Raw genomic sequence first — 14,019 nt, forward strand, 5'->3', positions numbered from 1 at the left:
CCCCTTAGTTTATGTCCATGAGTCATGCGTATAAATTCTTTGACTACTCCCTTTCCTATACTGTTTTTAACATTCCCTTGTCTATTCTGTACCTACCAATTTGTACTTCTGAATCCCTGTATCTTTTACCCCCCTTTACCTCTTCCCCCTCCCAAATGACAACCCTCCAAATGATCTCCATATCTATGATTCTGTTTCTGTTCTGCTTGTTTGCTTAGTTTGTTTTTTAGATTTAATTGTTGATAGATGTGTATTTTTTGCCATTTTATTGTTCATGATTTTGATCTTCTTTTTCCTAAATAAGTCCCTTTGACACTTCATATAATAATGGCTTGGTGATGATGAACTCCTTTAGCTTTACCTTGTCTGAGAGGCACTTTATCTGCCCTTCAATTTTAAATGATAGCTTTACTGGATAGAATAATCTAGGTTGTAGGTCCTTGCTTTTCATCACTTTGAATACTTTTTGCCAGTCTCTTCTAACCTGCAAAGTTTCTTTTGAGAAATCAGCTGATGGTCTTCTGGGAACTCCTTTGTAGGTAACTATCTGCTTTTCTCTTTCTGCTTTTAAGATTCTTTATCTTTAACCTTTAGCGTTTTAATTATGATGTGTCTTGGTGTGTTCCTCTTTGTGTCCATCTTGGCTGGGACTCTCTCTGTGCTACCTGGACTCATATGTCTATTTCCTTCACCAAATTAGAGACGTTTTCTTGCATTATTTTTTCAAATAAGTTTTCAATTTCTTGCTCTTTCACTTCTCCTTCTGGCACCCTTATGGTTTGAATGTTGGTACATTTGAAGTTATCCCAGTTTGGGGGGATTTTTTTTTCTTGTTGTTGTTCTGATTGAATGTTTTTTTCTTCCTTATGTTCCAAATCATTGATTTAATTCTTGGCTTCATCTACTCCACTGTTGGTTTCCTATAAATTTCCCTTTATTTCACTAGCTTTCATTTCTGCTTGGGTCTTTTTTATGATATTAAAATCCCCAATGAGTTCCTTGAGCATCCTAGTAACCGGTGTTTTGAACTCTGCATTTGATAGATTGCTTACCTCCATTATTTTTTTTAGTTCTTTTTTGGAGTTTTGATCTCTTCTTTCATTTGGGCCATATTTCTTTGTCTCCTCATTTTGGCAGCCTCTCTGTGTTTACTTCTGTGTGTTAGATAGAGCTGCTTTGACTTCCTGTATTAGTAGCATGGCCAGTAAGTTGGATGGGGAGGAGCATCAAGTAATCACCAAGGCTGGGCAACCTGTGTGAACCAGGTTGATGGGGTCTCTGATATGCTGTCATTACTCTGTGGCTCTATGTAGGGTAGGGCTCAGAAAAAGGGACAATGCTGCTACCTGGCCTCTCATGTTTTGTCCAGGAGGAAGCTGTCCCCTAGCACTCACCCTGATGCCAGACACTTCCAGCTGCTGCCCTGGTGCTGGAGCCCAGAAGGAATGAGTCTGTGTTAAGTCCTAAGTCTGTTGTGGGCCCTTTAAGAGAAGATGCCTGAGAATCCTGAAGTTTCTTCTACTGCCACAACCCCCACTGGTTTTTATATCCAAAAGTTATGGGGACTTATATTCCTGTCACTGGAACCCTGGGCTGGGTGGCTTTGTATGGGGCTGGGATCCCTTGCTCTCAAAATATCCCTCCCAATTTTTATCTGCCACACAGGTGTGGGACTGTCTGTTCCCTGTCTCCACATCTCCACGCATCTTTGCCCTTCCTACCCGTCTGGATAAATGTGACTCACTTCTTTAATTCCTTGGTTGTCGGACTTGCATACAGCTCAGTTTTCTGACAATTCTGGGTGATCGCTTTTTTGTAGTTTAATTGTAATTTTTGCTGTGGTTGTGCGAGGAGGCAAGCCATGTTTACCTGTGCCTTCATCTTGACAAATGAATCTCAGTTACTGGAATAATCAATATTTCATCTGATTTTTAAAATGAAAAATAAATTAAGCTTTAAGTCCAGGTTTATCAGTGCAATGATTTTGGTGATAATTTTCTTCCTATACCAAAATAAGAATCCTGGTAAAAGTGTTAGTTTCATGATTCTTATATTTTCTCTGGGTATTTCCCATCTGTTTTTCTTTGGCAGGCCCACTACTAACATTATCATGGTCAAAGGCAAGAATTTAAAAGGGGTTCTCTGGCCCCAGCTCATGCCACTTCTCTAGGCACCCTCAGTTCTATTTCTCACTACAGAAGGACTTGCACGCATGTGTGCAAACAACCCTGTAGGGGAACTCAGAGATGCAATATGACTCCAGCAGTAAAGGTGGCTGGACTCTGTTAAATCTTCTGTGACTGTTTAACTCTGTAGCCTCAGGCCTAGCTGTAATTTTTCTCTCTAAAAGTTCAGTTTGGGTCTATGTTATATCTTTTATATCTCTAGTTATCATGTTGAGTCTTTCCTTTAGTCTCCAGATATGGAATGTTGTCATAATAACTCTTTAGAAATGTTATTGCATATAAATTTTATCATCTGTATTCTTTTTGGTCAGTTTTGATTTTTCTCCTCATCCTGGGTTGTTCTTTTCCTGCCTTTTTGCATGCCAGGTACTTTTTGTTTGAATACCAAACATTGTGAATTTTACTTTGTTGGATGTTGAATATTTTTGTATTTATATAAATACTCTTGAATTTTGTTATGGAATGCAGTTAATTGGATATAGTTTTATCATTTCGGGTCTTTTTTTTTTAATTTTGTTAGGCCAGATAAGAGCTGCATTTGATTTAGAGTTAAAATTTCTTCCTCAAGGGAAGACCCTTCTTGGTATTCTAACCAAAGCCTCCTGAATTGTGAGGTTTTCTATTATGTCTGTTGGAAACAGGCATTGTTTTTGGTCCTGTCTAAACTCCGAGTGCCTTTTCCTCAAACCCTGTTTGGTGGTTCTTTCCCTAGCCTCAGCATGATTGTTTGCATGCATGGGCTGACCAGTACTCATATGAATACTCATGGGGGACCCTCTGCAGAGCTTCACAGGTCTCTCTGTACTCAGCTCTCTCCTCTATGCTACTCTGTCCTGTGAGCTGTAGCTGCCTTGGCTTCCTTAGACCCCATCTCTGTTTCCTCAACTCAGAGAGTATCCTGGGCTCTGCTTAGGTTCTCCCTCCATATGCAGCTTGAAAACTTTCTCCAGGTAGTTATCTAGGTAACTGTAGGGCTCACCTCTTTGTTCACCATCTCAATCGTTGCCGTTGTTTCAAATATTTTGTCCAGTCTTTAGTATTATTTTCGTTTTTGTTTTTTTGTTTGTTTTTTTGGTGGGTAAATTCAATCCTTGTTACTTCATCTTGAAAAGAAATGGAAGTTCTTTTAACTTATGTTAAATGTCACTCTGCATTTATGGGGTTATGAGGTATATATACATGGCCTTAAAATAAAACTGTATTTTAAACACAGTTTTGTTTTTTATACTGGGTAGTAGGTATACATTGACCATTAAATTCTATTCTAAATTTTTTATAGGCCTGAAAATTTTCAAATTAGAAACTGGTAATAACCAAAGTAAAATCTTATTAAATAAATCCATATGATCTAAAAGAAACAGGTACTGGCTGTTATGAAAAAAAATACAAAAAAAGACTTGTTTTGTGGTATTTATAACTAAAGCTAGCATTAAGAAGCTTTTTAAATTTAGGCTCCACCCCCTATAGCATAGGAGGTGTGACAGCCCTGCCCAGGAAGCAAAGGTAAACACAAAACTGTCAGGATGGCACAGATCATGATAGAGATCCCAGTGATGCAGCTGACCAGACAGCAAATATCTAATCTAATGAAGCAACAGATAGGAAATCTTTCTAAGGCTCGGTTCAGAGCTTTGATTATAAAAATGCTTACATACCTAACAGCAGATCTTAAACAAGACAGGGAAGGAATGAAGGCTAGTCCTGCTGACATGAACAAAAACACATACGAAACTAGTGGTGAGGGAAAGAAAACCAGGGATCTAGTCAACAAATCGGAACATAGGGAAGGAACAAACAGTCAACCAGTGCAGAAAGAGGAAATGAAAAGTGAGGAAAATGAGGAGAGGCTCGGAAACCTATGGGACAGCTATAAGTGGGCCAACATCTGAATCATAGGGTTGCCAGAAGGTGAAGAAGAAGAACTAGAAATTGAAAAATTATGTGAAAAAATAATGAAGCAGAACTTCCCTTACGTGGGGAAGGAAATAGACTTACAGATCCAGGAAGCACAGAGAGTTCCAAAAAAACTGGACCCAGGGAGAACCACACCAAGACACATTATAATCAAATTGTCAAAAATTAAGAATAAAGAGAGAATCTTAAGAGCAGCAAGAGAAAAGAAGAGAATTACATACAAAGGGGTCCCAATAAGACTATCAGCTGATTTCTCAAAAGAAACTCTGCAGGCAAGAAGGGACTGGCAAGAAATATTCAAAGTAATGAAAAGCAAAACCTACAACTATGATTACTCTATCCAGTGAAGCTGTCATTCAGAATAGAAGGGCAGAGAAAGTGCTTCCAGGACAAAGTAAAACTGAAGGAGTTCATCAGACCCAAACCACTGTTATATGAAATGTTAAAGGGACTTGTTTAGGAGAAAGAGGATCAAAACTATGAACATTAAAATGAAAACTGTATCACAACAACCAACAACAGAAGCTAGGGAACCGAAACAAAGGCAAACTAAGAAGGCAAGGAGAGTGGGAAAAGAATTATAGGTATGGGGAACATTTTGGGGGGAGCTCAATGGGAGGGGGAAGAGGAGAAATGGAGGGAGATGGTACAGGAATTAAGAAGCATAGTAGGAGGGAGTGGAGTAGACAGGAAGATGTTGAGAAGAACTATATGCACAACCAATGGGCATGGACTAAGTGGGCGTCAACTGGAGGGAGTGGGGTCACTGGGTGAAGGGGAACAAAGGGAAAAGAAATTGGGACAACTGTAACAGCATAATCAATAAAGCATATTTTTTTAAAAAGAAGCTTTTTAAATTTAAAAATTCATCCATGAAAAGGGCACAAGAAAATGTAATAGGAACTGCCACTGGAAAGTAGAAATAGTTTCAACTTCACAACTTCTTTATTGTTTGAACTTTTTTTGACATGAACAGAAACTTTTTTTCATTTTTGAAAATTTTTACTTTTTAATTGTATTTTTCCATTATAATATAGTCCTCTTATAGCCCCCTACCCCACAATCACCCCACTGTTGTCCATGTCCATGAGGCTGTTTTCTTTTTTGCTCAATCCCTCCGGTCCCTAACTTCCCCGCCCCCCTCCTTAACTGTCAGCCTGCTCTCTATCTATGAGTCTGTCTCTACTTTGCTTGTTAGTTCAGTTTGTTCATTAGATTCACATATGAGTGAAATCATATGGTATTTGTCTTCCTCTGACTGGCTTACGTCACTTAGCATAATGTTCTCCAGCTCCATCCATCCTGTTGCCAAAGGTAAATTTTCTTCTTTTTTATTGCCAAATAGTATTCCGTTGTGTAAATGACCCATAGTTATTCTATCCACTCCTCTACTGAGATGGACACTTAGGGTGCTTCCATATTTTGGCGATTCTCAATAATGCTGCAATGAATATAGGGGTGCTTATTTTCTTTCAAATTAGTGTTTTGGGTTCCTTTTGATATATTCCCAGAAGTGGGACCGCTGGGTCAAAAGCCAGGTCCATTTTTAATTTTTTGAGGTATCTCCATACTGCTTTCCACAGTGGCTGCACCTGTCTGCATTCCCACCAACAATGCAAAACGGTTCCCCTTTCTCCACATCCTCACCAGCACTTGTTTGTTGATGTATTGATGATAGCCATTCCGACAGGTGTGAGGTGTTATCTCATTGTGGTTTTAATTTGCATTTCTCTGATGATTACTCACATTGAGCATCTTTTCATTTGTCTATTGGCCATCTGTATGTTCTCTTTGGAGAAGTGTCTGTTCAGGTTCTTTGCCCATTTTTTAATTGGGTCGTTTGGGGGTTTTGGTGCTGATTTTTATAAATTCTTTATAAATTTTGGGTACTAACCCCTTATCAGATGTATTGACGAATATGTTCTCCCATCCTGTGGGCTGTCTTTTTATTTTGTTGATGTTTTCCTTTGCTGTGCAAAAACTTTAGTTGGATGTGGTCACATTTGTTTTATTTTTTCTTTTGTTTCCCTTGCCTGGGGAGATATATCTCATAAAATATTGCTACAAGCAATATCTAAGATTTTGCAGCCTATGTTTTCTTTTTTGATTTTAATGGTTTTGGGTCTAACATTTAAGTCTTTGATGCATTTTGAATTTTTTCTTGTGTGTGGTGTAAGAAAGTGATCTAGTTTCATTTTTCTGCTCATATCTGTTCAATTTTCCCAACACTAATTATTGAATAAACTACCTTTAGCCCATTGTATGTGCTTATTTCCTCTCTTGAGTATTAGTTGACTATTAAGGTGTGAGTTGGTTTATTTCTGGGCTCTCTATTCTGTTCCCTTGACCTATGTGCCTGTTTCTTTGCCAGCATCATGCTGTTTTGATTACTGTGTCATTACAGTATAATTTCATGTTAGGTAGCATGATTCCACCAACTTTGTTCTTCTTTCTCAGGATCACTGTTGCTATGCAGGGCCTTTGGTGCTTCAATATAAATTTTTGAAATATCTGTTCTAGTTCTATGAAATATGTCATTGGAATCTTGATAGGAATTGCATTGAATTCATAGATTGCTTTGGGTGGTACGGACATTGTAATGACATTAATTCTTCCTGTCCATGAACACAGTGTTTGCTTCCACTTATTTTAACCTTTAATATCTTTCTTCAGTGTCTTACAATTTTCCAAGTATGGGTCTTCTACATCCTTGGTTAGGTTTATTCCTCAGTATTTTATTATTTTTGGAAACTGATTTTCAAAAAGCAAAGCAAAACAAAAGCACCTGTGATTTCACCAGCCTACCACAACCAGTTTCATTCTCATTAATTCCTTCCCGGACCTTGCCCACATGCACGCACACTGGGCTTAGTTGCATGTGTATTTTATACTCTGCTTTTCCCACTTAATCATATATGATATGTCCATGAATGTTTGTTTATTACTAAATAGTCTAAATAATCACCACTTTAATGGCCGTGTGGCGGCCAGTCGTGTTGGTGCATGCATAGTAGTTCACAACCAGTTCCTTATTTTGGACATTTATGTTGCTTCTGAATTTTAGATATTAAAATAACTTCATGATAAATATACTCAGGGATGTTTTTGTTTAAGTTAAGTATAACCTTAGTAGAATCCCAGGGGTACAATTACTAAGTCAGGTGTAACTGTCCACGTGGCCTTTGCCACATAACAGATAGAGCTTTCCTTTGATCATGGCTGGGCTGTTTACTTAAAGCCGTGGGCCCTTCAAATGCCTAGAAATCTTCACTTTACATATAATCTGTTTTTGGCTTATTTTTGTTTTACTGAGTTATGGGGAGGGCAAAGAAGATAGCTGGGAAGAGATGGGCAAACCCCAGTTTGCCCAAAGACATGTCGATTTTCTAAGAGGCACCAAGAATTTAGGAGTCAGGCAGACCTGATTTCTAGTTCTGGCTGCTACTGGCGAGTTGTGTGGCCTTAGGAAAGTGACTGGCCCTCTCTAGGACTCAGTTTTCTCATCTCTGAAATAGAGATATCAACTGTACCAACCTCACGGGTCCCTTCTGAGGATGAAGTGCGAAAATACGCTCAAAATGCTGGCTGCTGGGCTTGGCCCATAGTAAGGGCTCAGCAGCTATGAGCTGATTCCAAGATGTGCAGAAACGCTCCTCCCACAGACCTGGACATCATGGCAGAGCCCAGCCCTGCTGAGGGAAAGCGTGCTGCAGCTCCCACAAAGCCTCCTGGTGATCAGGTAATTCCTGGACCAGGGAGTTATACTTCTCAATGACTCTTATGCTGGTGAAAAGTAAATGATGGAAGGAAAAAAGAAAAGAAGGGGATCAAGAATGGAAAGACTCTCCTCTGGAATTGTGAGCCTGTATTATCTGCTTTACCATTAAAAATGTGAGAGGAAACTGGTGTTCACTAAGCAACAATTAGGTCCTAGATTGTTCACGTGTATTTCCTACCTCAGGCCTCTCTGCCATCATGAGCAGAACTGGGCACCACTGGATAACTGTGTTTAAATCCTGGACACCCATTAGCTGGGACCTGCACTGAACTGTATGTAATGTTTCCTTGTGTGCAAAATGGAAGTGATTATCCTGCTTGGAAGAAACCTTTTCTTTAAAACACCTGGCACATCATAGGCACCTGGTGGTGGCTGTGATCAGAAAGTTGCCCCCAGGTCGCACAGCTAGAAAGTGGCAGCACTGAGAATGGGGCTAGGTCTTCTTTCCCCAAAGCCCACATTCTTTCCATCACACCACATTTTATCTCTGCAAATGCCATGATGTGTGTGATACAAAGTTCCTGAGAAATACTTTTAGGGTGATTCAAATACATGATTCTTCTGGGCTTTTTGCATTATGTTCAGAGTGTTCTATAATCATGAGATTCACCTCTCCAGTCACTTCTGAAAGTTTCCCTTTTTATTCAGGAGCTTAAAAAGGATGAAGACCCCAAATATAGAAAGATTTACCCCAGATCGGGGCAGCCAGCCAAGAACAGAAACTCTGATGACCTCATCTGGAACTTTCCAGCTCTCTCCTTGGATGACATTTTCCTGGAATTACTGGGCATTCACACAAGTGGAAGCAAGTCGAGAGGAATGTGAAACCTCCTTTTAGAGCCTTGGGATGTTCACAACACCTCATTGAACCCTTTGGGATAACAGATAAGAAAACCAAGGCCCAGTCCATCATGTTGTTCACGACTGCTCCGCACGTTCATGTCAGCAGACAAAATTACTAACCACCTTTGTGCTTCTGGTAAATAGTGTTTGAGGTTTAGCATCATTGTGAGCAATGGTATATGAGAATGTCTCTGGCTGTGCAGTTAAATTACCACCTTTTTAAAGTAATCTTGGACTGAAATACGTTGTGGCTGGAACAGCCCGATGCATGTGAAATGACCAGGCTCCACAGGCCTGCAAAGGTCGGAATTAGAAGATGTTCTACTTGTTAAGGCGGAAAGAAACGTCATATAGTTTGTCTTTCTGATACTAGGCTGCTTCTATGAAATAACTGCTCTTTGCAGTGGTCCTTATGTAATGGGTTTGATCCACCACACTAAGTTATTTTCAGCCTGCTGGAGCAGAGTGGGGGCTGCATGGTAGAAGAGCACCAGGCTTAAAGAACAGGCTCTGCCCATAGTAGGCACCACACTGTATTGTTCTTAGCCTCAGTCTCCTTATCTGGAAGATGTGTGCAGTTATATTTACTGCATTCAGTCCTTCGGCTTTAAGCACAGACTAGTGCCTTGCAAATTTGAATCTCCAGCTCGTCTCTCTCCTGACCTCTAGATTCAAATATATGACTGTCTACTGGACTTCTGCTCTTGGCTGTTTAATAATCAAATGGAACTCTCTATTTTCTGCCCTCACCCACCCCCCACCCCCCGCAAAACCTGCTCTTCCCCTCATCTGCCCCTTCTCTGTAATGCTGTCAGTTTTCATCCACCTGCTCAGGCCAAAGACCCCAGAGTCTCGAATCCTCTTCCTTCCCACTCACTCCACAGCTAGTTCTGCTGGCTCTGCCTGCACAGTAGATCCAGAACCTGATTGTGTCTTACCACATGTACTATGTCCACCTAGTCCGGGCAGCCTTTTTACCAGGAACCTATGGATCCCTGTATCAGAATAATGTTTTTAAATACATAAAATAAAATACTGAGGATCACAAAAGAAACCAGTCATATTGAAATATAGATATCAAAATATTTTTAAAAACAAACTTGTATTAATATATGTGCTTATTATTACCACATTAGGTGAAAAGATCTAATAGCTATTATTCTTTCAGAGTAGTAATGAATGTAAACAATATTTCTAGAGACCTGCAGGAACACCTGTGATTTCTAGAAGTGACAAAGTCACAGGCACTGCTCGTATTAATGTGATTTGTTGCCTATATTTAGCATGAAGGGATGCTAAATTTTAGTTAGCTGTGAACTCCCTGAATTCTGGATGAGAACATCTCACTGAATTCACACTGCCAGCATCTCTGGCCTGGAGTTTTGCAGGAGGCTCCAGGATTCCAACCTGGCCTCCCCAGTCCATTCTCTATGCAGAAGTCCCAGTGTCCCCTTTACTATGTGTGTCATATTATATCAAACCCTGCAACAATTTCCCATCACCAGGATAAAATCCAAAGTCCTCACCACAGCCACTGAGGCCCTTCATGACCCAGGCCCTGGCTACCCCTCACCCTCATCCCCACTGCCTTCCCTCACTCCTTCCACCCTGGCCTGCTCTCGGGGCCTCTGCCCAGTAGCACTCCTCTCCTGGCTCCTACCCACGTGGCTTCTTCACTTCCTGGGGGCCTCTGCTCCAATGTCACCTCCCCAGAGAGGCCTTTCATGATCCCTTCCTCACCTGCACTAAAACCCCTCCTCTCAGTCGCCTCAATCCTCATGCCCTGCTGTATGCTCTTTGTGGCACATATTTCTGTCTGAAACACAGTATCTGTTTGATTCTTTCTTGTCCGTCTTCCCCACTACAGTATAAGGCCGTATTCCCCACCGTTGGAAGAACACAGTGCCTGCCCTATGAGGGTACTGAATATAGAGAAATACAGGGTCCAGGCTCATAAGCCATGAGGGTTCTAGGAAGGGGCACTGTTGGTCCATCAGGGAAGCTTCTGAAGAAACTCGAGTGTGAGCAGGACCCCTGCCAAGTGCAGCTGCCCTCTGCTTCGGTGCCTCAGTCCACATGCTCCAGTCCTCACACCACTCACATTGCCATTGGACTCCCCATCTCAGAATCTACAGAGTCCAGAGGAGAGCAGGGCAGCAGGCAGGAGGAAGTCCCGTGAGACCTGGGCCCAGGGCCTCAGAGGACACTGCATGGACTCTGCTGCTACCAGCACGCCCCTGGCGTCTCAGCTCTGATCCCGGACTGAGGGCTCTTTCCCACGCCTCGCAGTGCCTCCATGAGGGGAGTGTTAAGACACACATTTCCAGAAGGCAACTGTCTTAATCCACTTCGGCTGCCATAACAAAATACCAGACCAGGTGACCAATAAGCAACCAAATTTTATTTCTCGCAGCTCTGGAGGCATCAAGATCAAGGTGCCAGCATGGTCAGGTTCTGGATCACAGCTGACACCTTCTCACTGTGTCCTTGCATGGTGCAAGAGACAAGCAAGCTCTCTGGGGTCTCTTTTATGAGGGCACTGACCCTAATCATGAGAACCCCACCCTCATGACCTAATCGCCTCCCAAAGGCCCCATTTCCTGATGCCATTACCTTGAGGGTTAGGATTCTACACATGAATTTCAGGGGGACACAAACATTCAGACCACAGCAGGCACTAGTGTCCTTTATCAACCAGGGCTCAGCTGCACCTCCTGTAACTGACTCTGGAATGGGTTTTGCAGGCTTGACATAGGGTTTTGCCCTGGGTCTAGGCTTCGCTCTCTCCCTGCCTGGCCCACATGAACACTCAGCTTCGGGTTCTGGCAGAGCCACAGCCACCTTCCACTCCCTCCAACCCTTCTGCTGCCTGTGCCCCAGGTTTCTTGGGGGGCTGCCTGAAGAGCCAGCTGCTGGCCACAGAAGAAACCAGCCCCCTCCCCTTTAAAAACCTCCCACATCTTAAAACAGACAAGTCAATGACCTAGCTTTAGCCCCAGCCTGATTCATCAGCTTTGGTTCCAAGTTGTGGGAATTCCCTAGGGCTCTCAGAAATCAGGGCTGGGCCAGGTGGCATGGCACTTCCGGAGAAGTGTAAGTTGGGATCCGGGGAAAGTTGGGGTCTTCCAGAGCACTGGGCTGAGAGGCTGTCACTAGGCCAGAGCAGCAGGCCTGCCTCAGCCCAGGCTGCTTAACTCATACAGGGTGAGAGCGCCGCTGGAGGCCAAGGACCTCATGCCTCGGAACTTTAAAATTATAAACCAAACTGACAAAGTGTGAACTAAAATATGGTCTAGCCTCCAACTGTGAAAAATATCCCTTCGTAACAAGATGGAATGTCAGGTTCAGATTTAGAATTTTCATACTCCTTAAAATTCTAAGTCCAAATATGATTGCAGGGGATACCCCCCAATACCCAAGCTGGAGGCCCCCCTGAACCATTTTCCTATCATTCCCAGCTCTGACTCACATCATGAGAGGCCTGAGATGAATGCACCTTGACACCCCAAACCCCCACACAAACCACATATACATGCAAACAGCTGCCCTTGACCTCCTCTCTGCCAATGGTAAGCATAGCAGTAGTGCAAGCTGAGAAACAGGTTGTGCAGGCCCTGAAGTTGGACTTGGAGACCCTTGGGCAGGGAATTGGGGAGTTCCTGGTACCCTAGGGATGGTCTAGTTGGGGGCGGGGGTACACAGGCTCCCAGGGCAGAGCCACTTGACCCTGTGAACTCCTCACTTCATGGAAAGAGCAGGCATGGAGGAGGACCAGAGCAGGCCCTATAAAGTGTAAGGCCCAGGACAAGGGCCCCTTTTACTCAGGTCTAAGGGCAGTGCCTCCCAGACCCCAAAACTGAGCAGGCAGACATGGAGGGTAACGGGGAGAGGAGCCTAGAAAGCTTGCCCAAGGCAGGGAAGGGGAAATAAAAGCCTGTCTTCAAGGTGCTAAGGACAGAGCTGTTAAAGCTTCAGAGGCAAATTCAACTCAATTTTGGCTGTTTCTGAAAATCTTCCCTGAAAGGAAGATTTTGCTCTCATTAAGGATCTGGAAAGAATCCCCTGCAAACAGTTTCAAAATTCTCAGTCGTAAAAAAAAAAAAAATTCTAGGATGTTGGTGAAAAATAAACTTTCTTGCTTGATGGTTTCACCATTCATAAAATATTCTGTCCATGCAATTTAAATATCAGAGCAGGGTATTAAAACTCAGTAAACAGTAAGAACAATGAACCTTGAATAATTATTGTTGTTAATCTTGTTTTTGAATTTTGACCAGTTTAAGGGGGTGATACTAGAAGAAATGGAAATAAAAAGGCAAAGTCATTTTAAAAAATAAATGAAGTGGGGTAAATAGAGGAAGAAACAGAGATGTATGCACAAAGAGAAAAAGAAGGATAAAAGACCTACCTATACAAGCGAATGTTCTCACATTGGTGCTTTCTAAGACACTCTTGCTAAAGATTTTGAAACCATGCTGCGTTTTTTAAAAACGTAGGTACTGACAGCGATATCATCTCTAAGTACTTGCCTGTGGCTTTGTTGTGTAACAGGCTTCTGGTTTCTCAGCCCTTTCTAGAACTGCCTGGGCATGAACCTGCAGCCCCAGATCACAGAGGTGACTCATCTGACTTCATGGTCACAGACAAGCATAAGCAAGTGGTAAGGGAATCAGCAGGACTCTGTCCCTATAGCAATCTGTCATCCATAATAACTAAATTTTAGATAGGACTGGTATCTTTTCACCTGTGATATCTTGTTGTCTCTAGTGGTCATCATAGCCCCACAGCCAAAGCAGGCGCCCATCCTTGAGCTACAGGTAAAGAAACTGAAGCAGAGAAAAGGCGCAGCTGCTTGCCTGGGGTCCGAGGGCAAGTTATTCATATTTCCTGGCAGAGCCGGAACAAGAACCAGGAAGCACCCGGGGCTCCTTCCTCCTGGGGCTGGGGGCTGGGTGCTGCTTGCTTTTGCTAAACAGCCCCCCTTCCCCTTCCCAACCTTCCCCCTCCTATTGTCAGTGGAGAGGAGCTCGGGGCCACGTGACTCCCCACTTGGGTGTGGATTCCTGTCAATGACAACAGAAGACATCATTCTGGGCTTCTCCGATGAGGGGGCGTGGGTGTATCCAGCTGTCCGTGGGGGGGGAGGAGCCAAGAGACTGTTCTGGGAGGACCTGTTTCTAAGAAGCAGAGGGAAAAAAACCAGTCCCATGGTGCCTTGAAATTAAACATATGGCCTCAAGGTGGGCTGAATATGGAAACAAAATAACAGCCGTGCTTTAGGAAATCACCATCCTCACC

This window comes from Furipterus horrens, unplaced genomic scaffold, assembly GCF_987537825.1.
Source record: "Furipterus horrens unplaced genomic scaffold, mFurHor1.1.pri manual_scaffold_3, whole genome shotgun sequence".
NCBI classification, from domain to species: domain Eukaryota; kingdom Metazoa; phylum Chordata; class Mammalia; order Chiroptera; family Furipteridae; genus Furipterus; species Furipterus horrens.